The sequence below is a fragment of the Cupressus sempervirens genome, chromosome 3 (genome assembly GCF_028749045.1).
Source record: "Cupressus sempervirens isolate cs-2001-9-10 chromosome 3, ASM2874904v1, whole genome shotgun sequence".
NCBI classification, from domain to species: Eukaryota; Viridiplantae; Streptophyta; class Pinopsida; order Cupressales; family Cupressaceae; genus Cupressus; species Cupressus sempervirens.
This window is the reverse complement of record NC_143120.1, coordinates 852,783,276-852,788,717: the sequence shown is the minus strand read 5'-3', so window position 1 is coordinate 852,788,717 and position 5,442 is coordinate 852,783,276.

The following is a 5,442-nucleotide window of genomic DNA, read 5'->3' as shown; positions in this document are numbered from 1 at the left end:
ATGATTAGTATGGTAGTGTTCCTCTAAATGATGGTTCATGAAAGAACAATCACTTTGCTATCATAGATGAGAAGCATCATTAGGTTGATTAGCATTGTATTGTTGCCTTGATACTTGCTCCTATGTAGTTAGTACTAAGTAAGACTATGCCCTCTGGCACACACAATATCCATAGGAACAGTTACAAGAAGGGAAACAATCTTGATCTTGAGAAAGATTATTTTGAGCGACTAAAGCCCTATTTAGGTTGGTATTCGTAGCATGGGAACTATCGATAGGTCTACTCTGATTGTCAATAGATCTACTATGATTGTAGGGGATGTGACTCTAGTTTGGGGATCTACTATGTATGGCACCCTGATATTGAAGTTGGGAAGGCTTACTATTTTGAGCTTATTGCCTCTTCATAGTCACCAACTCATTACTCATTTTTTGCATCACTACACCATTGTCCTCCATCTTCTTTTCTTAATCCTACAGCTTCTTGTCTATATTCTGCATCAATGTTTGCATCATGGCCTCAACCTTATCAACTTCATTAAAAGATGTGGAAGCTATTGGGACCATAGAAAGGGATTGACTTGTAGAGGGAGTAGAGATAGGGGCTATTACAGGTTGATGATTGGGTACATCAGGAAAGAAAGGCATTAGAGGCTTTGGAGCTAACTTCCCTCCTTATATCAAGATATTTTCTGCCCTTATGGCTATCTCATAAGCATTTGATAAAGTGTTCTCTCCCATATACTATAAAGTGGTAGCAATATCAATGTTAAAGGCTCTAAGGTAATACGAGAATGCATTACTAGGGGAAGGCTTTACTGCAATGGTTATTCTATCCCATGTCTTTTGAAACCTATAATTAAAATCAGTCATATATTCATGGGGTTCTCTCTTGATGGTTGTCAGCTACTCTAAAAGTGATAGGTGATCACTTTTTTCCTCAAAATTCTTACAAAGCCCTGCTCTTAACCCATCCCAATTAGTAATAGAATTATGAGGCAAACCTTTATATCATTGTAATGATTTTCCCTTGAAGGATGAGGATAGAATCCTAACCGCAACATCATCTTCTGTAACACCATTTATATTACAAACATTTGAAATCTCTTCAATATGTTCTATAGGGGAGATGGAAGTTTCACCAATGAAACCAGGTATACTTTTGAGGGATGACATTGGGATATCATGTCTTTGAGCCAAAAGGAGAGGACTCCCACCATTAAAGGTTACAAATGCATGTGTTTTAGGCTATGACATATGGAATAATGATCTATTTATATGAAAATATGGCAACCTAGGCTATTATCTATCAACAAGAGGAATGGAGAGAGATCTTGAAGGTGTATATGGTAAACACTACTAACTAGTGATAGAGATAATATATTTCTCTTTCTTCTAGTATTTGAAAATGAGAGTTCGGTGCATTAAAAATTACCACTAGAAGATGTCCTTTTGCGAGCCTTGGGCATAAATCACTACAACTTTGGTCTGAAAATCATAATGTATAGATGGATTCACCAGGTACTTGAAAATGAGCCCTTGAAGGCCTAGAATATTGAGAGAAGTACTATCTTCTCAGCATATATTGGAACTTTTCTTCTTTGACACCAGTGCACTTATAATGCTTCAAGTGTTAGTCCTGTTGTGCATGCCAAAAATTATTGACACAAAAACTTGCACCCTTTCCTAATGTCTTACTTAAAGGTAACCTCGTGTAACATGGAATAAATCTCTAAAGTGTGGGACTTTGTGACTTGAGATTGAATCTCTAGAGAAGGCTAGCTTCCTTACTATCAAGATGTAGCTAATTATTTCTTGAGAGGAAAAAGGAGAAAGAATGTATGAAGTTAATCAACCTAATGTAATATAAGAGAAGGTGATACACCAAATAGTATTCAACCTTATCTATGCCAAAGAATACACAGTTCATCAAAGTAACCTCAAAATATACAGATTCAATCCTTACTTAATCTAGCAACCATATGTAGATTAGAACCAAAAGAATGCTACAAGGAAGAGACTTCACTTTATATGATCCAAAAGCCAAGTAGATACAATCATACAATTGAGAAATGAGGATAATACATTAACACAAAGGAAAGAAAGTATTGTACAATATATTAACAAAAGAAAGAGATACAACATAGGAGTATATTAACTTAGAGGAACAGGAAATTAAAGTAGTAGAGCATAGACATACAATGCTACAGAGTCATAGAAAGATCATGCCTAAGAAAGGTTACAAAATCCACTTTTATAATGAAAACATAAATTAGATAGCTTCTACCCTAAGGAAAATCTCAACAACTACATTCAAGATTGTAGAGAATAATTACTACAAATTTGGGAAAGATCTCATCATGGCACAAATGTAGATGTGGGAAAATCACTTGTTCACCAAATAGAGCCCTGAGAAGATATAAACAATGACTATTATCATTTTGATTGATTATATGGATTACCAGGTGGCGATGAAGTGTCCCTTTACATTTATTAGACTTGTGGAACAATGAAAGTGGTTGAAGGAAATTGAAAAGATTAGATATGCCATCAGAGAGCTACTTCCTTCGTTATCAGTGGCCAAGTTAGCCATGTCATCAATCAACTAGAGTCAATCCCTAGGCTTTCCCATGTAGACCAGTCATATTCTATCTTTCATGTTTGACCTTTGACTATAATCGACTAGGGCTTCACAACCCTTTATCTTCATTAATCATTTTACCTTGTGAAACCATGGATAAACCATATTGCTTCTTCATAGCTTGTCCTTAACATCTCCCCTTAACTACTATGATCGGGTGACAATGTGAAACTGGCATCTTGCATCATCACTACTTAATATCCAAGATAGCATTAGATGCCTATGACCATGTGGAATTGTGATCCAAACTTCCAACACACCATTCGTGTCATCGTGGCTTGAACTTTGACTTGACATGAAATGTCTGTGACCATGCAAAAATGGACCTAACCGCCATTGCTTGCTCTCCACTTGGGCTAGCTGAGACATGTGTTGCACTATTGATAGCTTGTGTCTTGGTTCTTTTGTTGACATTATAGTCAAGTTTTTTTTATTAGTGACACACACTTAATTAGATGGTTAGTAGTTACCGAGCTTAGCTTACAGTCTATAGTATTAACCAAGTAATTCAAAACTTTATCAAGTTTTCTAGTGCTTACCAAGTTCACAACTTCAATAACATGAATCTAGCGTTGGCTGAGCTATACAGTATCAACCAAGTGAATCCATTTATACTGAGCTTGCAGTGATAGTGTTGACTGAGCTATATAGTATTAACCAAGTGATTCAGTTTATATGCCAAGTTTTGCAATGTTCACTAAGTCACTAGTGTAGACCAAGTTTAGACTACTTGGAAGTAATTAGTATGAGCCAAGATTCTATGTCTACCGAGTGCATGAAAATGTCGAGTGTTAAAAATGGTTGTTGAGTTCCAGAACCTCATCGAGTTTGTCTTCAGAACTCAAGTACCTGCAAATGGACCAACTTTGTGTATTTTGGTGAAACTTGTACTACAATAGACTTTGATGAATTGTAAAATGGATTGGTATATATGTAATGTATTGTATCACATCCAAAGAATGTAATGCACAAATATAGAAATGTATATAAGAGTGGAAGTGTGAAGTAAGAAGGCTACAAGTAGTATAAGGGGCAACAAAGATTTATCTATCATAGCAAGGTGATCATTAATTTCCAAAGGAATCTAATTAAAAAAATCAATTTGTAGATCATAGATCAACCACTAGTTCATCCTAACAAGTGGAATAGTTAAATCCTTTCACAAGGTAGACTTAACAATCTTTTATAAATCTCTTTATCGAGTGCATACTTCATTGTATGTTTGTAAATCCTTTTGCAAGGTGGACCTAGCAGTCCTTATTGCTCCTAATAGGGTAGATCATCAAAATTTATCATTGTAAGGCTTAATAGGCCAACTTTATACTACAATACTTAAGCTTGTGGGTATCATCCCTACCACAATTTTACTTTCTATTTGGAAGGTTTCTGGGTTACTAGATTGTGTGTCAAAGTGTTATAAATGTTTTAATGCTTCCATTTTTTCATGCATGCAATTAGATCATAATACATATGAAGGATTAATTGGTGAATTAAGATTGAGTTTTATTGGTTACTAAGGTATCATCCCTACCCCAATTTTACTTTCTATTTGGAAGGTTTCTGGGTTACTAGATTGTGTGTCAAAGTGTTATAAATGTTTTAATGCTTCCATTTTTTCATGCATGCAATTAGATCATAATACATATGAAGGATTAATTTGTGAATTAAGATTGAGTTTTATTGGTTACTAATTCAGTCCTCCCCTCTTAGTAACCTAGCCTATCTTATATTTCCAACAATTGGTATCAGAGCATTGTGGTTCTCAAAGAAAAAGTTGAATAGCTTGAGTAAAGATCTGAGTCAATGGAGGTATTCAGACTTGATAAGGCTATTGATAATGAAAAACTTGATTTGGAATTGGCTATTGGGAAACTTAAGAAAGAAAAGGGGCAAATTTCTCAATGCCTAAAAAGAAGAAAAGATCTTGCAGTATAGATGAATGACAAACTCTACACTGAAGAAAGAATTGAAGATATCCATTTAGAAAATAATTCAGATGAAGCTAATGAATGAATCAGAGAACTATTATAAAAGAATGGTATACTTCAAAAGGAATTAAGGAAGCTAAAAAGAGAATAAGAAATTTAGTGAGTAAGATTGTGTGAAGTCATGGAAGAGAAAAAAAAAAGATAAAAGAAGAGTTAGAAGGAAAGAACAATGATATTCAATACTTATCCCTTCAACAGGCAGACTTCATTGATCACCTTACTAATGTAAATGAAGAAATCATGAATCTAAGATTAGAGAATGAAAGATTTCATAATGATCTAAACACTAAAAAGCAAACCAATGTGAGGATGATGAAATCTCAAGAAAACATGGATCAATTAAATGAACAAATCCAATACAGATAGAAAGGCAATGTAGGAATTGGATATATAGAAGAAGGTGAATTATCCAAGTAAGGAACTCAAAAGAATCAAAAACCTACTTGCAATCACTATGGTAAACTAGGTCATACATCAAATAAATGTTGGAGTAATGGTAAAGCTAAATTCAATGGGAAATGGTATGATTGCAACAAGCATGGTCTTAGAGCTAATGAATGCAAAGAGAAATATAAATTTGAAGGAAAATGCCACAACTACAAGAAGCATGGGCACAAATCTTCTAAATGCAAAACTATGATATTGAATCTAGCAGAACAAATTGTAAATGCTATATTTGGTTGGGACTACAATACATGGTGTAGATGTCATTATTGCTGTGTAAAAAATAACATTAGGACAAGAGACTCCACTAGAAGATGTTTCATTTGTAAAAAACTTGGACACCTTGCCAAGAAGTGTATGAACACCAGA